Here is a 26,930-nt window from a genome sequence, read left to right on the forward strand (position 1 = left end):
AACTTGATTGAACTAGATTGAGTGAAGTAAAGCAAAACTGATTTTGAACTTGATTGAACAAGAATCGACTGAGCGAGAGATAAAACCGATTTTGAACTTGATTGAACAAGAACCGATTAGTAAGAGAAAATGTCCAGATTGATTTGATGTGATGAAGCTGAACATTAATTTGAAGATTGATTCAGATAAGACAGATTGATATGCCCCTAGAGATTTCTCTATTTGACATTGAAGAATCTCAACTTGATACGACATGATTCAGTTAAGATGCCCCTAGTAACAAGGTTTAGTTGATTTTATTTGACTGAAAGGATTTATTCTAGACTTTAGATGAGGATTTGAAAAATTTCTTGACTTTAGATGATGATAATCACTGAAAAATATGTTTCGAGTATGCCCCCTCAGGATAAAAATCGAAAGATAGCGAGGGTACAACAATTTTAGGCAATTTTGAAAAGATAAAAAAGATTTAGCGATGATGATTATTTGAGCACAAAGATTGATGTAAGAATTAATTTGGGATCAGAGTTGAATTAAGCGCCAAATGATTCAAAAATTGACTCGAGGATGAAAGTGCTAAGTGGTCAACGTTGTGAAATTTTGACTATAAAATTGACGCTATATTTCAATTTCGATCCCAAAAATGGACTCAGGACAGTCGTTTTAGCTTAGGGTACAAGTTTTACGTCCATTGGAGCAAGTTTAAAAATTAGGGTTTGGGCTATATAAGGGGTTCAATGTGTCATTGTCAATTCATTTTACCTCTCAAAGTTTAAAAATTTGAAAAACCTCTTGCGAAGAAAATGGCAATTCCGATTTAAGAGCATTAATTCAACTGCTAGAGATGACATAATCGACCACGGAACTACGCCCCAACAGTAAGTGATCGATCTTAAGCCTTTGCATTTCTCAATTTTTGAATTTTTGTTAAATTTTTGCATTTTGAATTTCATTTAAAGTCGTGGTGAGTCATTTTATCTTGCAGTGTGATATTGTTTTTCATACAAGTTTATGTCGCTTTGTGTTTTATCATATGGGATTGTAGGGTTTGTCGTCTGGTATTCACCAATGATTTGTACGATAGTATTTTTATGAGACCATTTAGTGCGACATTTAGTAAATTTTCATTTTGGTATGTTTACTCGTGCGGGTCGTATTGTTTGCTCGTACGAGTTTCTACTTGTCTATGGAAACTCATATAAAAAACAACAAGTATTTTTGAGGGTGTAAACATCAATTTTAATTTTGAATGTTGTATATTTGGATTCTATAGCATGTTTATCACATTCTTAGTAAAAAATTTATCACGTACTAATGATTTGTATGTTTGATTTTTCAGATCAGTTTCAGTGTATATTTCCGCCGATAATGAGGCTAATGCATGATTTATGAAATGTGGAGAGAGGTCATATTCATTTGTGTGGATTCAGATACCTGTTATAGATGCCCGATATCTATGTTGACCGCTTTAGTTGAGCGATTTCATTCTGAGCATAACACCTTTCATCGACTGGTTGGAGAGATGACCATCATGCCAGAGGATATATACAAGATTTTGAGGATTCTGTTTGCTAGAGATAAGGTGGATTATGATGCTAGTCCACGAATGGGTATTTTGGCTTTGAGACAGATATTCCATGACAAGACTATTCTTGATCGCGCTATTACATGGGATGATTTGATGAGAAGAAATGGTGCACAGTACCCTCTGGCTTGCATTTTGGCCAGTATGATTGGTTGTTTTGTGATGCTTGATAGGGGATAGTAGGGATTTCTATGTGGTTGGGGCAGGATGCTTGAGAGATTATTGACTCATCTAGTGAGATTAGGGTGGGGATCATGCTTACTCACTCATATGTATCATGAGATGCATGAGATCGTGTATTGGGAGGGGAAGAGCATGACAGTAGGAGTGTTAGTTTTACAGATATGGGCCTGGGAGCACATCTCAGTATGTAGACCTATTGTAGATAATTCATGGGAGGCGCACCAGCCTATTGTATGCTATTATTCAGGTTATGTTACTCAGCCCCACTTGGACAAGACTAATTATTGGAGGAAGCAATTGGATGATTTGATTGTTGTAGTATGGAGACCGTATAGGGGTTTAGAGCTGTGGGACGATTGGAGAGTGCAGAGGAAGGATATGTTTATGAATCGACCTCTCATTGGTAGATTAGTGTCTATTATTGAGTGATTTGTAGTATCTGGGGTGATGAGACAGTATAGGAGACCACAGAGTATATCCTAGGAGTTCACATCACATGCTAGATATGGGGAGGAGGAGAGACGAGGATGGGCACAAGACTGTCATATGCACTGAGTATGCAAGAGTTAGTGGGTTTACAACTGCAGAGATGAGATTATCTAGAGGATGTGGTAGACGTGGGAGTATTGCCCTAGTATAGATATTGGTTTCAGAGATATCCTTTTCCTCAGTTTATAGATCTGAGAGAGCATGTGCCTCGTATAGAGGAGATTGAGGAGGATGCATTAGCACAGGAACAGGTACTAGGTCAGGTACAAGGATGAGGGTAGGTAAAGGGACAAAGAGTGGATGTACGTAGGCAGATAGGAGGTGATCCTAGTCCTAGTAGCAACAGGGCAACAACGGGAGGTCGACAGTGATAGAGAGGGGAGGGTGGATCCTTAGGAGCTATTGGGGTTGAGGCTGGCGGTTCTAGGGAAGCAAAGGTTGGAGGTGAGGAGGAGAGAGTGGCTCCTAGGTAGGTTAGTAAATGAAGAGATGAGCAGGGAGGCAGAGAGGGGGATTATGGGGAGAGAGCAGGGAGTGCCAGACATAGTATGGTCTTTGAGGACTAGGTTGATAGGTTTGCAGGCACAGTTGACAGTGGCATAGACGTAGCGGGCAGAGCGAGACCGACAACTTGCAGAGGTGAGAGCAGAGTGAGATGCTCTTTAGCAAGAGGTTTTGCATCAAATGAGTCATGCAACTTATTACATTTCAGCTTATACCATAGCGCTCCCAGTAGCGCAGTAGGTTATTTCATATTCTCAGTATATGGCTCGATCTGAGGGAGCTAGGGCAACTAGATAGGACGTCGGTTAGCATGCACCACCTCCTCTATCCAGTGATGAGGGAGAGGCAGAGAGATAGATTTGTTATATCTCCTAGATTTTGTTATATACCCCATTTTTTAGCTTATATGATTCTTGCTCCGATGAGGCATTGTATTTGATAGTTGATAGCATTGTATTTGATAGTTGATGTCATTTGTACTCTTAGACACTGAGATTATGACAAGATATACGAGCTCTTGATTTTATTTCATCATACTTGTGTTGATTGATTATGAGATGTCTTTCTATATTCTTTGTTCTATATGTATGCATATCTTTTCAGTATGGATGTAGGTAATGTAGGTGAATATGGATGTTTTTTTTTTTTATTTATTTCATATGCAAATAAATGATGAAAATGAGTAACTAGTAATGCAAATGTTAATATTTTTTCATGTAGTAATATGAAATAAAAATAAGTATAAAATTAAATGTATGGATCTATATAATATGCTCATGTATGTTGCTAACATCTCAATACACAAGTACTTGATTGGAGAAACGATGATGAAAAAGAGAACACCTAGCTGAGAAATGATGATTGCTTCAGACTCTCATTCAATAGATAAAGATATTATTGTTATCATGTTGAAGTCACTGAAATGCATAAAATTTAGAATGAATGGAACTTAAACCTAGTCACTGGATTTGGTATGCTTAATTTTTATCACTAAGTGTTTTACAAACACAGCAGACAAAATAGAGTTCCTTTCTTTTCATATAAAATATTTAATTATCTTGTCCGCAATGACCCTTTTATTGTTCATATCCTTGGACAAATTATGCATGCATCCAGATTGCACATTAAAGAAATTCCTTCAAAATAGACAAAGAAATGACTCCAACCTCCCTGTAGCATACAAATAAGCGGAGTTGAGGTATGTGTGGCAATTTCACCTTGATGTGAAGGCACTTATCACAAACACCTAGATTAATAGATGTTTCCAGATAATCAGAATCATTCCTACAAGCAAAAAACAAAGAAAAGTATTATGCCCCCAATCCTTGCTCCTCTTAGTCAAGATAGACTTCCTTGAGTTACTCAGAGGGAATAATAATTGAAAACCAATGTAAGAGATAGCACACAAAGAAAATTTCAATCATACCTCAAACAGTTTAAAGATTGTTTTCAGTAGTCTTGTTTTGCTTGTTTACTCAGTGATAAAACTCTTCAGTAGTTTGGAGACATGTGACTGACTCAGAGTGGATGACCTGGTACTACTGATAGAAAGATGACTTGATTGAACTGCTTAGGACATGTAAATTGATAAGTCGATTACCCTAAGACTAGGACATTGATCAGTTTCAAGTCATGAGGGTTCCAAAAGAACCATGATGTCACAAAAGCAAATAAAATATATTTACAAGCGAAAGAAAAGATGCAGGAAAGCGGGAATAAAAATTGGAAATGCCAAATTTGCGTTGAAAGATGGAGAACTTGAGTACAAGAGGAGCCTCTTTACCAGGTTTTCACTTGCTTGGAAAATAATTATTTTTTTACCAAGGTGCTTGTTTACCAGGTTTTCACCAAGGCATTTGATTTGATTTTTATTTTTTTTGAGTTTTATTTATTTATTTATTTTTTAGGATTTTCTTAGCTATGCCCCCAGTATACAGACCTATATGACATGATGATCTATAGAATACATGTGGAGAGAATGAATTTTTGATATGATCTATGTTAATGCAATATGCATGATGTAGATGCATTTCCTATTTGCACAAGGATGACAATGTTTGTTCAACCTTTTGTAATACATCAATTGAATTGGAGGTACAAAACATTTCATAGATAAGCAATCAATCAATCCTTAAGGTCCCTTGGAACATCCAAATTAACACACTTAGTGAATAGGATTTACAAATGGAAATGCAGAGAACTTCCCCATTGATTCTTGAAACTTTGATCTTCTTTTGCCCATGTGAGTGCAAATGCTTGCTCTTGTGTTCACTAAAGCTCCTTAGCATCCTATATGACTAGCTACGTGGATTGTTCTAACTTCAAAAGCATCCTGAATAGAGCCTTATTGTGAGCAAACTTTTAGAGCTCTGACAAGGTTATAGACTATAATCTCTCAAATATTGCTCCATTGCCAACAAGCGTTCATAGCTCTGACGGAGTTACTCACATGTTCCCATAGTCAAGCTTTTTGTCGCACTTTGTATGCATGATATTTCAGTTATATATCATTTCTCTTTTGCCTTCAAATGAATATTTGGCATAGCATATTTTTTTTTCTTGCCTTGACTTGTAAGTAATGAAACCTACTTGGGTGTGACAACTACAACAGCGCTGAAGTAGAATTTTAGATTTTTTCACTAGTCCTATGATCAACTTGATAACTCAATGATGAATGAATAGTACCAAACCGGTACTGAGAGGTGGGGTGAATCAGTACAGACAAAAACACACTCTTTAACTGGTTTGTCAGCAGACACTGTGTATTGACAAACAAACAGTAACACCTGTCCTTAAACAGAGTACAACCAGCAAAACCTAGAATAACTAAGACAAGCATAAACCAGTTGACACTTATCTTCTCAAACAATCTAACACTTCATTTCCATTTCACCCTAATGCATAAATAGGTAACCTACCATAAAAAATATACATATAAGCAAATAGATCAACATGATTCACTGCTTGACAGAAAACAACATAGCATTGCATGAAGAAGACATCACACATGACACACATATTTTTCACATGGAAACCCAACTGGGAAAAACCACGGTGGGGATGAATACCCACAAGCTTGTTTTTGAACTCTTTAGAAGTCTGCTCTATTAGGAGCCTTGTCTGGTTACAGACTGATACAATAGGTCCTGTTAGGAACCGATCCTGTTAGGGATCACCCAGTTAAGGGATGGCTAGAATACCCCGTTAAGGGTTAAACCCTGTTAAAGGTTACCTTGTTAGAGGATTTCAAGAACTCAATGGTTTTGAGTCACCCTGTTAAAGGATTTATAGCAAGCCGGTTAAAGCTACCCTGTTAAGGGATTTTCCAACTGTTGAGGTGGTTAGAGATCAACAGGTATTACAATGTTCTGGTAACAACACTCAATGTCAACGCAGATCTACGTAAGCTCCTCTTCACCTTCTGCACTTACACTCTGTAGGTATCACTTCTCTCCTCTGGTCTGGAAAGAATCATGTATCTCTTCTCTTGGATACACACACAACTTTTGCCAACAACCTCAGAAAGAATCACAACATCAACCTTATAGGAAAATAGATAGATTGGTAGCATAAACCCTAAACCCTAAACCTGTTAGGTTAAGGAATTCAAATGGTTCAATCCTGACCATTGAGCATACTGCATTAAATTCAACAGTCTTGATCCAATCTCAAGACATTCTCCATCATTCATTTTTCACCGATTTCATGGCGACTGATAACCCATCACACGTTATCATCATTTATAGACTTTGCACATTCTCGAGGTAGATAGGAACAATCTCCTTCATGCAAGATCCTTCATGCACACAAGGCCTACGTGGCAACATGATCTATTCTTCATTATCATGCTAACTCATCACACACAGTCACTGGTTGAGCCACACAGGCTTGAAGCACTTCAACCGGAAACCCTAATGTTGAGACTACCAACCGATAGTCATACAACACTTCCATGCATTGGTTCTCATAACCATAGGCCGGTTCACCTTGAACAAACACACTGCTTCACTTTGGCACAAATGCCGGTTCACAGTGTTCATAGTGTTATACTGGTTCACTTCTCTTCATCATATTGACATCAATGACAACACACAATGTCATTATGTCCTCATACCGATTCACATAATGCCAACAATCTCCCCCTTTGGCATTGATTGCAATATACAAAGATATCTCTCCACTTCACATCTTCTCCCCAAATTTTTGCAGATATCTTCTCCGCTTCACATCTTCTCCCCCTTTGACAACAATGCCAAAGTGGAGGCACAAGCTGCCCTATTCCATTATGTTGTTCCCCCTGAGGAGTAGCATCCTTCAACACATCAATCCAAAAAAAAATTGACTATGCAATACCTGACTGATGTGGAACATATGCCTTTAGTTTACCTCCTGAAGGGGAAACACCCCTAATTCACCTCTTAAGGACATAAATGTAGCCTTTGGGAGAGGCTTGGTGAATATGTCTGCTAACTACTCCTTACTGGAAACATGTTCCAGTACAATCTCTTTGTTCTGAACTTTTTCCCTCAAGAAATGATACTTAAGCTCAAAGTGCTTGGTTCTAGAATGTAAAACCGGATTCTTGGAGATGTTAATTGCACTAGTATTGTCACAAAATATACTTATCGGTTAAGATATAGGAACTTTGAAGCCATTTAATTATATGCTTCATCCAAATTGTCTATGTGCAGTTCATGGAAGCTGCAACGTACTCAACTTTTGCTGTAGACTGAGAGATACAACTCTGCTTCTTACTCATCCATGAGACCAGTCTACCATCGAGAAAGAATGCACCACCGGTTGTGCTTTTCTGGTCATCTACATTACCTACCCAATTAGCATCTGTGTATACTTTTAAGTTGAAATCCTTGCTATATGGATACAACAATCCATAATCAATAGTTCCCTTCAGATACCTAAGAATCTGCTTGACTAGAACCTTGTAGTAATGCCAATTGCATGTGCAATATCTGGTCTACTATGCACTACATAATGCAACTTACCAATCATTGATCGGTATTCCTTCTCATCAACCAATGCTGAGTCATCCTCTTTGGATAGTTTACAACCAGTCACCATCGGTGTACCAACCGGTTTGCTATCTTCCATGCCAAAGGTCTTCAACACCTCTTTGACATACTTGGACTGAGTGATAAAGATTCCATCTTTCATCTGCTGGATCTGCAGTCCAATGAAGAACTTAATCTCCCCTATGAGTGACATCTCAAACTATTTCTTCATATCATCTATAAACTCATGACTCATCTTGTCACCTCCACTAAAGATAATGTCATCAAAAAATACCTCACAGATCAGGATCTGATCTCCTTCAAACTTCAAGTAGATATTTCTATCTTCACTTGTTCTCTCAAATCCAATCTTCACAAGATGGGAATGCAGACATTCATACCAAGCTCTAGGTGCCTTCTTTAGACCGTATAAGGCTTTATGTAGCATACATACCATGTCATTGTCTTTAGATAGGGCAAACCCATCTGGTTGTTCTATATACACCTCCTTTTCAAGTACACCATTTAGGAATGAAGATTTTACATCCATTTGATATACTTTGAAACCTTTAAAAGTTGCATATGCAAGAAGCATACAAACTCCTTCCAATCTAGCTACAGGAGCAAAGGTTTCTCCATAGTCTTCTCCTTCTTCTTGGGCATATCCTTTGCACACCAGTCTAGCTTTGTTCTTAAAAACTGTGCCATCCTCATTTAGCTTATTTCTGAAAACCCATTTGGTACCAATGACATTTTTATGCTCCGGTTTGGGTACCAAAGACCATGTACCATTTTTCTCTATCTGGTCAAGTTCATCTTCCATTGCCTTGATCCAGTCTTCATCTTTATGTGCCTCTTTGAATGATTTAGGCTCAAATTCAGAGATCATACATGAGTTTTCTCTAACCTTTCTTCTTGTAAGGATTCCTGCATCCTTATCTCTTATGATCTGCTTAGGATCATGAGTCAACTTAACATACCGAGGAATGATCTTGATAGATTCTTCTTGCTTTTCTTCTTCATCCTCATCTCCATCAGTATTAGCATCTACATCTACCAGTGTAGGAGCACTGTTACTGGTACTCGGTTGACTGACAACCGGTTCCCAGAAGGTTACAACCGGTTCATTTATCACTTGCTCACTGCCGGTTTCCTCAGTTTTCTCAGAGGTTTCATCAACTCTTACATTGATGATTTCCATAATTCTCTGAGTCCCATTATTGAAACACTTGAGAGCTTTGCTCTTGGTGGAATACCCTAGGAATATTCCCTCATCACATTTCGCATCAAATTTGCTCTGGTGTTCACTCCTCTTGATGTAACATTTGCTACCAAACACTCTAAAGTAGCTAACCATAGGTGTCTTACTGTGTGTGTGAAAAAGTGAACCTATAGCTGCAAGCACAACACTTCAATTAAGTCATTATATGCATGGTTAGCAATCAATAATCAATAAGAAATAAACCATAGCAAAGTGACTAATTGCCTTCTAAAAGATGCGAGTATAAGATTGCTCTCAGATTTTTATAACCAATACCAGTGACTAGACTACACCAAGACGAAGGATTTAATCTATATGATATTAAGCTATATGGATGCAAGATGGATGAATAATTCAAGCAATAATAATCAATTCAAGCAACAATGGATGCAAGTAATAATGGATGCAAATAATCTAAAAAACACAATAATCTTCAATGACTCTAGAGTGAAATTAGCGTGATAATAATCTCCAAGCGTGTTCTCAAAAATCTCTGGGGTGAATTGGAATGAGAGCTGAAAACTGAATTTATAGAGAATCACAAGAGAAAAAGCTTAATTTAGGATTAATTGAAAATAATTGAGAAATCAGATTCAGTTAACCTTGAGATAGATTCCAATTATAGTCTAATTGAAATGCATTCAAATTAGAAGTCCAAGTTGCATTGGAAAATAATAATAAATTAATTCCATGCGTATAGGATAAAAATAGATAATTCTTTAATTTATTCAATAAAAGGGTCTTTTCAATGCAATTGAACTTCTTTTTCTGAAAAGCTTTGAGTTCCAATTTTAGAGAATAATTCAATAATTCAATTAAATTGCTTTTTCTGATTTCAAGTTCTAAATTTAGAAAAAGAAATAATATCTCAAGTTTGATTTCTCTCTCAATTCAATTCTTTTTTTGTTTTATTTTCAATTCAACTCTTTGTAATAAATTAATTCAACTTTTGTAATAAATTAATCCTTTTTGCATGATTGAATGGCAAATTAATTAATTAATTAAATATGAAAGGATATTTAATAAATTAATCCTTTTTGCATGATTGAATGGAAAATTTATTAATTAATGAAATATGCAAGGATATTTAATAAATTAAAATGGGATAATTGATCAAAATGATATTCCTAGAAATGATTTTTTTTAATTAAATAAATATTTAATTAATATTGAGTAGTTGATTTGCCATGTGATTTTTGATAATTAAAGAATTAATAATGTGCTCAAGATTGATTTAATTGCCTTTGGTTAGGACCTTGGTGATGTTGTCGATATTAGGGGCCCATGGTTTAGATGACCAATTTTAGGGTATTACATTTGCCCCTCTTTGAATTAATGTGTGAGCAACGCGTTGGTTCAAAGAATGTGTGATGTCTAGGAAATGCCAGTTCTGAACTTGATTGATCACAAACTAGATGAAAAGCAAGATGTCTAGCTTAACTCGAAGTGACAAAGCTGAATGAAGTCTAATTAAAGTGATACTGATCCTGAACTTGATTGAACGGAGGAATGATAGAAAACAAAGATACCGAACTTGAACTCGATTGATCAAGAAGCGGATCTTACTGATCTAGAACTTGATTGATCTTAGATGCAGTGAGTGATGATAAAAATCGATCTTGAACTTGATTGATCAAGACACGATGAGCGAAGAATGAACCGTTCAGCTTGATCAAGAAACGAATACTGAACACCTGCTTAGATTTAGTGTGATCAAAGAAACTCTTTAAACTTTTGATTGAGTTTAAACGAATAATCAGTTTGATTTGAAGCAATGAAACTGATTAATGTTAAGAGATTAATTCAGATGAAAGACAAATATCAACTTGATTTGAAGTGATGAAACTGATATGCCCCTGGTGGTTGATTTGATTCGGATGATCGAGAGATCTCAACTTGATGTGAAGCGATGAAGCTGAGATGCCCCTTAGCAATAAGGATTTTTTTCTTTAATTGAAAAGATTTTGGTCGATTTTTTATGAAGATTTGAAAAATTTTCTCGACTTGTGAGATGTGAAGTCATAAGGTCGTGAGTATGCCCCCTCAGGAGCGAAATCGAAAGATAATGAGGGTACTTGATTATAGGCAATTGTTTGGCGAAAATAAGTTATTTGAGCACAAATTGATTCTGAGGATTTTTTTCTGAACATTTCGGCATTGATTGATGAGAAATTGAGCGTAGAGTTGATTGAAATGTTGATGTGTAGAATGAAATTGAATTAAGATTCAGCATTGAAATTTGAGCACAATTTGAAGAAAGAATGAGCATTTGATGAAAAAAAAAGCGCTAAGTGGTCAAAATTGTGAAATCGACTAGCAAAATGATCTCGAATTTCGATTTCGATCCCGAAAATGGAATCAAAGTAGGCAAATTAGCTAAGGGTACAATTTTCATAACCATCGGAGCAAGTTGAAAAATTAGGTTTTAGGCTATATATAGGACCAAAGTGTCATTTTCAAATCATTTTAACCCTCCAAGTTTGAAAATTCAAAAAGCCTTCTGCAAAGAAAAATGGTGGTCCCTACTCATCAGCATTGATTTGAGCACCAGAGACGTTATAATCGACCCCGAAACTACGAGCCAGCAGTAAGTGATCGATCTTTAGCCTCTTTATGTTTCCAATTTTGAATTTTTTTGTTTATTTTTCACGTTTTCCATGGGTTTTGGGTCGGGTGTCACGGTTTATCGTGCGAGACAGGATCCTGTCTCATACGAGAAATTGGCAAATTTTGTTTTGTCGTTTGAAGCCATTAGATTTGTTGTACAGGATTCACCCTTGTGTCATACGATAGGTCGGTTAGAAGACCATTTTGTCATGCAATGTGTAAAAGTTTGTCATTCGAGGATGTTTTCTCATACGAAAGCCATTCCTAACTCGTACGAGATGGTGTTTGACTGTGTTTTGTCGTTCAAAAAATAGTGATCATTTTTTAAAGTGTAAACATGAAATTTTGCTTTTGCATTTGACTTATTTGGATTTGTGTGATGTTTAACTTCTCTTGTAGACTCATGTGGAATGTTTTCTGATGCTCATTGTTGGGTTTTTGCAGGTGTGCTTACCTCTTCTGCTCTTCAGATGTGTATATCCTCCCACTATCACTTTAGTTCATGATTTGTCTGAGGTTGAGTAGGCTTATGTTGATATGTGTGGCTTGACTCACTTGATGAGGTTACCTAATATCTGTGTGAACCATGAGATACTCACAACATTGGTAGAGTGCTTTCATTCAGAGCATAATACCTTTCATTTTCCAGTTGGGGAGTTGACTATCACTCCCGAGGATGTGTATAGGATCCTTCATATCCCTTTTGCTGGGGATAAGGTGGATTATGATACTGCATTATTACCTGGACTATAGGCTCTTACGAACGTATTTAGGGATCCCGATATCTTGACTCGTTCCATGAGTTGGGATATATTGATGAGCAGGTACAGTGAGGAGTATCCACTAGCATGTGTCCTAGCAAGTTTCATTGGTTGCTTCTTGATGCCAGAAAGAGGGCAACAGGGTTTCCATAGTGGATGGGGCCGTATGTTGGAGAGGTTGATAGAGACCCCTCAAAGACTTGGCTGGGGCTCTTGTTTGTTGGCCCACATGTATCGAGAGATGCATGAGATTGTTTACAGAGATGGGCGGAGCATGGCCGCAGGGGTGTGCATTTTACAAGTGTGGGCTTGGGAGCACCTTCTCATTTGTCAGTCGATTGTTGATGATAGCAGAGAGCCAGGGCAGTTGATTATTTATAGGTATGCCGGATATATTACGTAGCTCTATCTGGGTAAGATAGACTTCTGGCGATGACAACTCGATGATCTGATAGTTGTCATATGGAGACTGTACAGAGGGTTGGAGTCATGGGATGAGTGGCAGGCGGTTTGGAGAGACCTTTTTGTTACACGCCCACTGATTGGGAGGTCACAGACCGTTGTGGAGTGATTCGTCATTTCATGAGTGATGAGGCAATATGGCTGGCCTCAGGGGATCTCTCAGGAGTATACTGCGTATGCTCGATACACCAATGAGGAGAGACAGGGATGGTCACCTAGGCTATCTTATGCTTTAGTGATGTAGGAGTTGACAGGTATACACTGCCTAAGGTGGGATTACCTAGATGATATAGCAGATGCGCGGTATTGCCCCAGTATAGGGATTACTTTCAGTAGCATCCATTCCCTCGGTTTACAGATCCAGGAGAGCATGCTCCTCATATTGAGGATGTGGAGGATGATGCCCCCGCACTGGCATAGGGATAGGCACAGAGACAGGGCCATAGGCAGGGACAAGGCTAGAGACCAAATGCTCCACGATGGATTGGTGGTGATCCTGGTACTAGCAGCAATGGGGTGCGAGCTAATGTTGGATAGCAGAGGGGTGAGGGTGGATCCCTTGGGAGAGTAGGCGTGAGGTTGGGTGGCGAAGAGGAGGAGCGAGTAGCACCAAGGCAGGTCTGGCAGCGGCAGGATGAGCAGGGTGGAGCCACAGGTGGAGATGGCAGTGGAGATGGTGGCAGAGAGCCAGCGAGAGAGCAGGGGGTTGACACCGGACGGTCAATGAGAGAACGTCTTGCAGAGCTGTAGTCACAATTGATAGTGGCTTAGACTCAGCTAGCAGAGTGAGACCGACAACTAGTCGAGGTTACGGCCGAGCGTGATCGCCAGATCACAGCATTGAGAGCTGAGTCGAGAGCAGAGATAGAGTCTCTACGACAAAAGGTGCTTCTCCAGAGTAGTAGGGCAGCATATTATGTGGCGGCATATAGTGTCGCAGTTCCTATTGCACAACAAGTGCAACCCTATTCACAGTATATGGCTTGATCAAAGGGAGCATGAGCATCGCGCCAAGATCCTAGGCATCAAGCTCCTCCTCCACCAGGTGATGAGGAAGAGGGTGCCAGCTAGATGATTCTTTTTGTAGCTGGGATATTTTTTTTAGACACACTCATTTTTTTGTAGCCGATATGATTCTTGCTCTGATGGGAGTTTATATATGTCATTGGACATCATTTTGTATCCTTATACTTGACATTATATATATACGAGATCCGTTTCGACATCATTGTACTTGTGTCAATCGACTATGAGATGTTTCTATATGCTTTATTCTATATGTATGCATTTATTTCAGCATAAATGTATGTAATGCAAATGAATATGGATGTCTATGTTTTGGTTTCTTTTTATATGCAAATAAATGAATGAAAATGAGTAATGAGTAATGAGTAATGCAATTTTTTAAGTTTTTCTATGCAATAAGATCAATGTAAATGAATGAAATGAATAATTCTATATGAAATGTTATGTATGCAGCTAAACATCTCAAAACACAAGTACTCGATCGAAGAAATAATGATAAATAAGACCACTTAGCGTAAGAAATGATGATGCTTTCAACTCTCATTCAGAAGATAAAGAGATTATTACCATACCGAAATCACTTTAGATTTACAAAATTGTAAAATGAAACTCAAAATGATATGCGAAACGCAACCTAAACCTAGTCACTGGATTTAAAATACTTAAGATTCATCACTGAGCATAACGAACACAATAGGAAGGTTAGAGTGGCTTTCTTTTTCGACATGCAATTTTAATTATCTTGTCCACAATGACCCTTTTTTCATTTGTATCCTTGGATAGATTTCGCAGGGACTTGAATTGCATCATAAAGAAATTCCCTCAAAACAAACAAAGAAATGATATGGACCTCCCTATAGCATAAAAATAAGCGGAGTCGAGGTATGTGAAGCGATTTCACCTTAATGTGAAGGCTCTTATCATAGACACCCAGCTAATTTATATGTTTCCAGATCATCGAGATCATTCCTACAAGTAGAAAACAAAGAAAATATTATGCCCCCAATCCTTGTTTCTCTTAGTCACAATAGACTTCCTCGAGTTACTCAGAGGGACAATAATCGAAAATCAATATAAAAGATAGCATACAAAGAAAATTTTCATTCATAGCTCAAACTGTTTAGTGATTTTTTTCCGTTACATTGTTTTGCTTGTGAACTCAGTGATAAAAACTCTATAGTAGTCAGGAGACAGGTAACTAACTCGAAGTGGATGACCAGGTTTCATTGATGGAATAATGACTTGGTTGACACTACTTAGGATATGTAATGTGCTCTATCGAGTAACCTAAGACTAGGATGTTGATTAGTTTCAAGTCATGAGGGTTCCAATGAACTAGGATGTCACAAAAGTGACTGAAAATATGTACAAGCAAAAGAAAAAGATTCTTGAAAGCGGGAAATGCCAACGTTGCGTTGATAGATGGAGCGATTGAGTATAAGAGGGGCCTGTTTGCCAGGTTTTCACCAAGGCAATTTCTCTCTTTTTATTTTTTATTTTTTTTTTCTATTTTTTCTTTTTTTTTTGGATTTCTTCAGGACTTTTTCTGATTTTTAGGATTTTTTTCAGGACTTTTTCCAACTGTACAAGTTTGCTGGAGCAGAGAGTGCTAAGCGAAGAATTTCTTCAAGTGGATGGTGTTAATCAGTTCACAGAGCTGTTCTCCTTCTGAGTTTGAGAGTTGATAGGCACCAGAGTCAAATATTGCAGTAACAATGTAGGGACCCAGCCAGTTGGGTTCAAATTTCCCTTTATTGTCACGAAACTGTTGATTTTTTGGATTTTCTCTTAGAACTAGGTCACCAACTTGAAATTCTCTTTGTCGAACTTTCTTGTTATACCCTCTAGACATTCTCTTCTGATACACTCTGAGATGATCAAACGCCACTTGCCGACACTCATCCAACAATTCCAGTTCTTGCAATCTAGGTATTCTATGATCTTCATCAGTAACAAGACCTTGCAATGAAACTCTTAGAGATGGTATTTCTACTTCAATAGGTAATACAGCTTCGAACCCGTACACCAAAGAAAAAGGTGTAGCCCTAGTAGGTGTTCTGATACTAGTTCTGTAAGCCCATAGTGCAGGATTGAGCTACAGATGCTAATCCTTCCCAGACTTGTTCACTATTTTGTGCAAGATAGTCAGTAGGTTTTTGTTAGACGCCTCAGCTTGTCCATTACCTTGAGGGTAATATACTGATGACCATTGTTTCTTTATTTTGAATTTCTCACAAAGCTCATCTAGATCTTTATTCTTGAATTGTCCTCCATTACCAGTCATGATGGACGAAGGTATCCCATACCTGCAAATTATATAGTTTAGGATGAATAAGGCGACTTGTTTACCAGTTGCCTTGGTGAGCAGAGCTGCCTCTACCCACTTGGTGAAATACTCAGTGACAATTATGATGAATTTATGTCTGTTGGATGAAGCCGGATATATCTGACCAATGAGATCAAAGGCCCATTGCTAAAAAGGCCAATGCGTTATAAATGGTATGAGGTCCCTTGCCGGGGCATGTATGAGATTTCCAATAAGCTAACATTTCTTACAAGTCTTAGCAAATTTTATGGCATCTTTTTCCATATATGGCCAGTAGTAGCCATCCCGTAATAGTTTTCGAGCTAAACTAAAACCATTCGAATGAGATCCACAAATACCTTCATGGACTTCTGATAATGCACGTTTAGATTCTTCAGTTTCTAGACATCTAAGCAAAGTACTGTCCAAACCTTGTCTAAATAAATCGTTAGCTATGATAACATACCGCGAAGAATTTCGAGTTAAGTTTTTTTTCTCATTACGAGTAAGGTTTTCAGGGATAATTTGATCACATAGGTAGGAATAGATGTGGCTATATTAGGATGAGTCGTATCCAATAATAGAACAGACTGTTTGGGTCTCAGGAGAATCATAAGCAGGGTAATATAACTCTTCCACCAAGAAATCAAAGCAAAAATGGGACTCCTGTAGCTCAGGTATAGATGCCAAGGTAGCCATAGCATATACTGCTATATTCGTTGATCTAGGAATCTGTTGGAATAATACAAAATCAAAGTACTTCTTGAGATCATCTACCATCCTCTTGTAAGGCATCAATTTCTCATCTCGAGTCTGATATGTATCGTTGATTTGATTAATGACTAGCTGAAAATCTCCATAGATATGTAATTCAACAACCTTCCATTCAATGGCTAATTTTATTCCATTCACCAAAGCTTCATATTCTGCAATGTTGTTTGTGCAAGGGAATATAATCTTATAAGACTTTGGAATTGAATACTTCTGAGGAGTAATGAATAGTATGCCAGCACCTGAACCATTTTGAGTAAAGGAACCATCGAAGAACATCTTCCAAGGTTGTTGAGTAAGATGCATTATTGATTCATCTGGGAACTCGACATGTAGTGGTTGAGTATCCTCAAGTGGAGCTTCAACAAGTTGATCAGCAATTGCCTATCCTTTTATGGCTTTGCGTTCCACATATTCAATGTCAAACTCTATAAGGATCATTACCCACTTTGCCAATCTTCCGGTGAGTGTTGCTTTATTAAGAAGATAATTGAGTGGATCAATTTTGGCCACCAACTTGACTGAATGTGCTAGCAAATAGTGCCTTAGTTTCTATGATGCAAAGACTAATGCCAAGCATGCTTTTTCTATTATACTGTAGCTCATTTCATAAGACACCAATGTCCTCCTGATGTAATAAATAACTCGTTCTTTTTTGTTGTCATCCTATTGCACCAGAAGTGCCCCTAGTGATGAATCAGTTGCTGATATATATAAGATTAGTGGCTCACCCTGAATAGGTGGCATCAATATCAGTGGATTAGACATGTACTCTTTTATCTGCTGAAGATGTTGTTCACACTACTGATCCCAGTTGTATATTATTCCTTTTCTCAATACTTTTGGAAAAGGTTGAGCCTTGTCTGCTAGTTGAGAAATGAATCTTCTAATGGATTGGAGACGTCCCTGTAGACTTCTCATTTGACTGATGTTCTTTGAAGGTGGCATTTCCATTATAGCTTGGACCTTCTCAGGATCAACCTCTATGCCCTTCTTTGAAATGATGTAGCCAAGTAGTTTACCAGATGTCACTCTGAATGCACACTTCTTTGGATTTAATCAGAGCTTGAACTTTTCCATTCTGTCAAGTATAGGACCTAACTCTTGAATATGCATTGAACTTTTCATATTCTTCACTAAGGTGTCATCAACATAATCTTCCATATTCTTATGCATCATGTCATGAAAGATAGTTCTAACTACTCTTTGATAGGTCTCCCCTACATTCTTTAACCCAAATGGCATAACATTCCAGCAAAAGGTTCTCCATGCACAGGTGAAAGCTGTATTTTCTTGATCTCCAGGAGTGATTTTAATCTGATTGTAGCCAAAAAATCTATCCATTAGTGAGTACATCTCATACCCAGCTGTCATGTCGACTATCATATCAATATTTGGCAATGGAAAGTCATCTTTTGTACATGCCTTGTTGAGATCTCTAAAATCTGTACAAACTCTGATAGATTTATCTACCTTCGACATAGGTACTATGTTGGAAATCCATTCAACATAATCTATTGCTCTGATAAATCCAACTTTGAGTAGTTTCTCTAGTTCATCTTTGACCAATAGTGTGACATGCGGGTGCATCTTACGGAGTTTTTGTTTAACTGGTTTTACTCTTGGTGTGATTGAGAGATGGTGCATAATGAGATCAAGATCCAAGCCTAGCATATCAGAGTACATCCATGCAAAGTTTATTTTCTTCTCTAAGAATAGCTGAGTGAAATCCTTCAATTCCTCTGCTGATAGTGATTGAGCTACGTGAATAATTTGTGGTGTCTCTTGATTCCCGATATTCACTGGCTGAGTTGGCTTGATCAATATGGAAGACCACTCCTGGAAATGACTGGGTAGTATACCAAGTATCTCACCTTTAGGTGCCTCAAAGAGGTTTTCACCTTTAGGTACATCCTTTATTTTCTCTTTTTTAGATTCTAACGCCGCCACAATATGGTTTACACCATCAAATTTTTTTATTTTTTTTTCTTGTTTTTGCGACTAAGATACTTGATATCCTCTTCAATCATATTTTCACTTCGTTCACTGGTGGAAGAGTTCATAGGTTCAACTGCATTGAGATAATAGGATAATGTATAGTCATTGGCAAAAGTAGGTATATCCATGGGTTGATTCTGTAAAGTACAGTCAATCAATTCAGGATGTACTAAGGACAAATTTTGGATAGGTTCAAGAGCGTTCATGGTATTGTTATCACAACTGTAGATCGAAAAGTTGAGTTCTAGAATGATACCTTGCATAAGTGTCTCGAGACCAGGAAAAGTCAAATCATGATTATTAAAGTTCATGTTAATATTTAATCAATCTAATCCAATAGACATACTTGTAACATCGTTTACTACGCCGGACTGGACGTCATATCGTGGTTTAATAGCAATAAGACTAGTAGGCAACTTTTCATTGTTTGTATCAGATGATTCAAAATTTGAGGCTGAGTGGGTATCATCATGAACAAGACTGTCATCAAAGTCATCGGATGAAGTTTCCAAGTCTCTTTCAGGTGATTTAGTAAGCATATGTATGGTATCAATACTAACATCTTTAATGCTACAAGTTTCTTCATATTGTGGTTCATTTGTCACTTGTATCTGACACACCTGTTGACATGATCTCATTGTTTCTGTTTATTTTTTCGTCTACTTCATTCAACTTCTTCTAGACTAATGACTAGTTCTTGTTCTGTAGCTTCTAACTCTTCCTGTGTAGTGTTATAACTGCTTTGTTTCATTTTAGGATAAGGACACATAGATGAGAAGTTTTCTGGTATTGTTCCTTCTTTCAATGCTTGTTCATAATTTTCTTGCCTCTTTTGTCTAATTTCTTGTATTTCCCTCTCTAGTTTTATGCACATCAGTTCTTGAGTATCATCTATGACACCACTAGATTCTTTTGGAGTTTCTGTAGTGGATGTGTCTGACAGATAGTCAGGACCCCATTCATACTCATTTGAATCAGTCTCTGAATCATCTACTTGTTGCCTGCCAGTATATGTGACTGGAACTTTTAATGGTGCAAACAATTCTCTGATTCTTACGACTTCATCTCGTATATCCTCAAGAACCTCAACTTCTTGTATTATCGTAGCTGATACCGTCGAAGCTTGAGCATTGACTATTTATTCTTTCTTGACCGTTGGTTCCTCTTTCTCTTTTCTACACTCTACTTTTGTTTGTTTAGTGTCTGCTTCATGTAATGTTAAAGGCAATATCTTTTTCGAGCCTTTAGACTTAGAAACATGTTTTTGTTCTGATGTCTTTTTAGGATTGTATCCCAGTCCAGCCTTATCATGTGTGGATTTGGTTTGTAGCTGAATTGGTTCAATAATACCTTCTTTTTGCTTGCCCAAAGGACCAGTACCTGAGTACCCCATGCGCTGAATCATTTTGTAACCACGACCATATTGGTTTGAGGAAATCTCACAATGTCATACCTCCTCATTTGGACTATCTTTCTTAAAGAGCCAGTTAAGCACAACATCCTCTTCTATTTCATCCACCAAGGAGGTAGAAGACTGTATGAAGAGACCATCATATATAGTATTCGGAGCCAAAGTTTGTGTCGTCATAGCCTCTGATGGCTTGCCCAACTGTTTTGGTGATGGAGGGAGAGAAACTAATGATAGTACCAGTTCTATCTTGTAGCCATCCATGTCGGTATCTGTAATCTTCAATCTCTTTTCTAAGTCTTTCATCAATGTTTATGGATCTTCATCTAGAGAGGCTGCCCTATTATGAGGCACAAAAGTATCTGCACCTTTTGTCAATGCATTATAGATGACATTTGTATCAGCAGGAATACTGACTTTAGCTCCGTTATAAGGAAATTTTAAGCATTGGTGATATGTTGACGGTACTGCCTTCATTTCATGAATCCATGGCCTGCCCAATAATATATTGTATGACAATGGAATATTGAGAACCTAGAAAAGGACATCTTTCTCTACCTATCCCACTCTGATTGGTAATGATACCAGACCTTTGGAGGTCCTCTCTTCTTCATCATAGGCTTTAATTGTTATTTTCTTTCCTGGATCAATGACATTTTCAAAGAATCCTAGTTGTGTAAGTAGATGATAAGTACAGATATTCAACCCCACGCCTCCATTTATTAAAACACGTTTAACTCTGTCTTTGTGGATCATGGCTTCAATATGCAACGACTAGTTATGTGGATGATTTAATGAATTGTCATCTTCTTCAAAGAAGGTCAAATAGTGAGGTGAAGTCAGATGACCCACCATAGACTGAAACCGATCAATGTCTAAATCTTTTGGAATGTTGGTATTGAGCAATGCTTTGTCTAGGATTTCCTTGTGAGCAGATGAGAGCTGTAGCAATTCAAAAATTGAAATTTGAGCATTTGTCTTTTTTAACTGTTCAACCACGCCATATCCAGAGGATGATGATGAGGTTAATCTTTTAAATTTATCCAAGGTTGATTCATTTTGTTTGTTTTGGCAAGACTGTTGGATTTGATGTTTCTTGAGCCGGGTTGGAAGAAATAGCCCCTTGGAGGGTAACTTTCTTTCGAGATCTAGTCAGAGATTTTTCATATCGTGATTCATTTGGTTTATCTTGAACTATAATCACATTGCAATATTCTGAGTGTGAAGGTTCAATCATGTTGATAATGTTGTCCTGGCTGGCATAAATATAATTTACCTTGGCACCTCCTTTGGTCTTTGAGGAATCACCTTGTTTGTAAGTAGGCAAAGGGTCTTTAAATGCTTTATGATTAGCATTGGTTGGATGATTCCCAACAAAAACTTTACCAGTGTCTATGAGATATTGAATCTCATGTTTTAGCTTCATGCAATTGTTTATGTTATGACCCTTATTCTGATGGAAGTCACAGTATTCATTTTCTCTCCACCATCTTGGCTTGACATCTGGATCATATGGTCTGGAGTTATCTGGTATTGTTATCAAGTTGTTTGCCAACAAAGTTTTGAAACCAGATTCATATGATTCTTCAAGAGGAGTAAAATCACGCTTAGGTTTGGAAATCCAAGGCTTTTCTTTGAACCATTCCTTTGTCTTCTTTGGCGGAGTCTCTGTTGTAATCTCAGCAGCTTTAAGTGCTTGTGTACCACTAGCCAGGTTGAATATTGTGGATTTTGAGTTGGTTTTGACAGTGTCTACTACCCCATCATTAACAACATTCTTGTTGTTGTCTTTGGCAAATTTCCAATACTTGTTCTTCTCTTTGGAGCTAGATCCTGTTTGTATTTCTTTCCAAGGTGTGATATCCCCCTTCTTTATGAGAACATCTTCCATTCAAATGGCATTATCTACCATTTTGTTAAATGATGGGTGTACTTGCATTTGTACACTATATTTCAGTTCGGGGACCAAGTTATTGGCAAATATATACATTTTCTCAGAGTCTGGAATAGGTCGTGGGTACCTAGAGAACATCCTCCTCCAGCGTTGGAGAAAAGTAAGAAGAGGTTCCCCTGTTTTCTGTTGAGTATTACAAAGATCGATCATAGTCACAGGATGTCGAATGTTGTATGAGTACTGTTGTAAAAACAGTTGGATTAGTTCTTCGAATGTTTTTATTCCTTTGGGTAGACTTGAGAACCATTCCATTGCTTGACCCCCTAAACTCCTTGGGAAGAGACGCATGAGGTATGTTTGATCGTGCATGAATTCCATACAAGCAGCACTAAATTCCCTAACATGATCTTGAGGATCTGAGGTACAGTCATATTTGTCAAATTTTGGGATTTCCACTCGTGAAGGAAATGGATGCATGTGTAGATTCTTGTCAAATGGAAAGGGACATATTGTTTCCAGAGAATATTGTTTTGAGGACTTGTCCTTATTCTTCAGCTCTGTGAGCTCCATCCGTAAAGCTAGTAACTGTTTGTGTACCATGATTATAGGTGAGTCTTCCCTTTTAGTAACAAGTGTCTGAACATCATATCCAATAGGAAGTTTGGCACCTTGTTTTGCTAGTTCTAAGAAATAGTCTTCCTTTTCTCGGGTCATGATAGTTTTCATCATTTTTCTAAAGTCTTTGTCTTTATGATAGTCAATGATTTCTTTCTCTGGAGGTTCAGCATCTTCGTCAATCTCACTTGATGATGAGGAGTCATTATGATTTTCTGGAATATTATGGTCATTTTTGTTTCCATCATTGTATTATGTCTCATGTATAGTGGGAGATTTCGGTTCATCAAAAATTGGTCCGCTTGATGACGATGGTATGTCGGTGAGTGGATCCTTCACGTAGAATGGATTATCTTGATAGGTGAAGGTTTTTCCTTTGGCTTGTTTCTTACGAGAACTCTTGGTTTGAATAGACATATTTATGGATTTGTGTGACCTAGAGTTGTTTGTGATGTAGAGGTCAAGATCAATTTCAGAGCTAGTTGTTTTGTTTAGAGTATTCTTTAGGAGAAACAACTGAGATTTTGTCTGATTTTGGGAACGATCTATCCTATCTAAGACGTTATCTAAGTTGATTCTAAGCGTAGTGTAAGATTCAGTCTAGTTTCAAGAACGATCCATCCTGTATAAGATGTTATCTAAGTGACTAAAATTTGATAGGAAGTTGATTGAACTAGCTAAAAGGTGATCGACTAAATCATGTAATGCAAATGGCAGAGGTACACTATCTTGATCTGTTTATGCTTAGGAAAATGATAACTAGTATTATGTTTGTTGTAAGTTGTTTCTAGGCAAGTTTGACTGTTCTGTTCTAACAAAACCAGAGACTCATACAACAGAATTTTCTGGATCAAAGGACAATTTAGTAGCTATAGGACGACAATAGTTCTATTTCGTACGAGTTGCTGCCTCATACCGTATGACAAATGGGCATGTGCAGGATGACAAAAGACTTAGAGTAGTTCTATTTCGTACGACATAGGATACAAAGTCAGACGACAGAATAAAATGACTCGTACGATTCAGGATTGGGTGTAGGACGACAAACCAAAAAAACTCGTACGACACAGGATGTGTGTGAGGCCCTACCCCGACCTATCCTATCTCTTCAATTATTTTCATATTAGAACTATTTTGGATGCTATTTTTGACACACTATGGATATAGAACTTTTTATGATTCCACGATTTTTGGTAATATTGATATATATTTGATGCTCCATTTCTATGCCTTGTGGATTATAGAATATTACATGATTCTAGATTAGGGTAATATTGTGATGATGTATGTTAATTATCTGAATTTTAGGATTTGTTATAATGTTAGAAATATGTTTGCATATCTTGTAGATGGATCAAATTCTGAGGATTATGATGAATTGCTTTGATTTGTGACAAATCGTATTTTACAATGACAAGTCTTTGCAGAAGGAATGTATTGTATTCTAATTTTGTGTTTTAGATTATATGAGGCTATTGGGAAGTACTAATGTTTAAATCAAGATGTGCAGGAAAATATCCATGTGACCATGGAAATATTATGGAGAATCGAGCCTAGGCCTATGTGCATTAGTAAAACCAGGGGCTGTCTATTTGGAGAGACAACACCCCGTATGTATTGTATTTTATTCGTAAATGTAAAATGTTGCATGAGTGTAAATTGTATTTATTGAATTGTTTAAATTGTTTAAGGGACAATTGCCATGTATGTAATTGTGATGTGGAATTATGTTGTAGTGTCACTTGACACCTATGTAGTATGTTGTGTTGGCAAATTGTCTTGTCATCTTTTTGGAAAGTTCTATTTTTTTTTGTTAATTGTTATATCTCCTAATTAACCTTGAAGGAACCAAGAAATCTAGGTTAGTGAGCCACAAGGAGGGTCAACTCAGAGTTGACCCATAGGTTAACTTTAGGTGGACTTTCTGAGGGTCAAATCAACTCCTAGAGTCAATTTTAGAGCATTTCTATTAGGCCTCATGGGGTACCTATGGGTGAAGGTCAAAATTGGCCATGTGTCTTTCCCTTAGGACTTGTTTAACCACCCAAAAAAGTCCTTTTCCCAAGATGGACGAATTCCATCTATAGGAGTGCCCTCCTTGGTAGGATAACCTTCTTGAAGGGAGTAATCCCTCTTCCCCATTCCATTTCCCTTCTCTAGGTACCTAGGTTAGGGAGTGTGTAAGACCTAGGGAAGACCAACCCAATGGGGGATCCCTCACTCTATCCAAGAGGTTGGAAGGAGTGAGAGAGGCCTTCTTAGGCTAAGAATGGAAGCTTAGTGAGCTAATCACCCACTCTCCATCCTTGGAGATTTTTGGAAAATTTTGGAGGAAAATCAGTCTTAGGATAGCAGATTTGGGGGAAAAAGGAATTGCAGAAAAGAATTAGAGGATTGGGCAGCTCTTCATCAAGCTTTCCCTTAGATTTCCCTTGGCAGGTCAAGGTTGGTGTTATCTTTTTCCCTCTTATGTAAATATAAAAATGTAAAAGAATGTTGAATGGAAATTGTTGTAACTCTTTGTTGTGTTGTATTTGTAAAATTTATGTGTTTCTTGTTTATTGTTGTTTTATGTAATGTTGTGTTTGGGGAATGTTCAAGACCCTCCTTTCTTGGGAGGAAAGATTGGTCTTGGGGGTGGAAGGAGCTTGACAGCCCTTAGGGTGAGAGGCTCTCATTTTGAGAGTGATCTCAAGGGTCTGTCCATGAGACCCTTGCTGCTTTCTTTTGTGTTATTACACTTGGGGGTCATAAGGGGGAGCAAATATGGCATGCTTGCCTTGTTGGGGGTCATAAGGGTGTAGGGATTAAGGATGAATTCTGGTTATGTAGTCATGGGTGCCACGAGTTGGCTGTAAGTTTTATTTAGCAGATTTCTCCCCTAGGGTACTTGGTCCACTTCCACCCTAATAAGGCATCACATTTTGTGATGGAGTTTTCAGCTTGGGAAAGGGTGTCTCTGTTGTGTAATTTTCCTTCCCCCTTGCTTGTTGTATTGCTTGGTTGTAACCTCATCTAGGTCTTGATTCTCCTAGCTCGGGGGTGGCTTCTGGTAAGCCTAGGCTGTGAGGTGAGCATCCCATGGTCACAACCCTAAAATTTTACATGCAGGTTGCTTGGAAAAGAGACTAGGAGTTGCAGATTTGTTTGGTTGTAGATTTTTAATCAGATACAGATTTCCTATTTAAATGCAGAAAAGTAAAAAAAAAATGTAATTTTATGAATTGTAGCAAAATAAATATATGTGAATAAGGAGTTTTAGGTTGATTTCTTTTATTCTCTGTATAAAGATTAAGAATGAGAAGACTAGTTAGATTATTCACCCATTTTTATATATGGGCTATTGTAACTTATTATTCTGGAAGCAATGTAATTTTTATTTAAATTTTGATGTCTATTATGTTGTTGTAGACTACATCTAAATCTGGTCTGTTAACTTGTTTATTTACTGCAATATAAAAAAAAAAAAAAAATGCACTAGGTTTCATTATTACTTGCATAGTTTAAATTACTGTTATTTTATGACTGTTAAAAAAAAGAAAGGAAAGGGAAGAAAAATAAGGTTCATTCATAATGCTGTTAAAAGACTAAGATCAGAATGTTTAGATGTTAGAATCTCAAAACAATATAAGGGTTTTCAGCCCTATTATTTTAACATTTAATTATATATATCTATAAATATATAAGTATATATATTGAAAAATATATACATATATATATATATATAAATATATATATAAATTGCTATATGTGCATACCCCTGCAATAACAAAAAGAGATATATTCTGAACTTGTGTATCCCTGTTACAAAATATATAAAAGATTACATACTGTTGTGTTAAAAATAACTCAAAATAAACTTCCTAACCCTATCGGGTATATATATATATATATATATACCCCTACATGGGGGTATATGTATGTATTTTGGTCATGGCAGTGAATATACACACACACACATATATATATATATATATATAAATATATGCATATAGAAATATATTTATATATATATATATAATAATATACATATATATATATATATATATATA

Source organism: Cryptomeria japonica, chromosome 2 (assembly GCF_030272615.1).
Source record: "Cryptomeria japonica chromosome 2, Sugi_1.0, whole genome shotgun sequence".
Classification (NCBI taxonomy): Eukaryota; Viridiplantae; Streptophyta; class Pinopsida; order Cupressales; family Cupressaceae; genus Cryptomeria; species Cryptomeria japonica.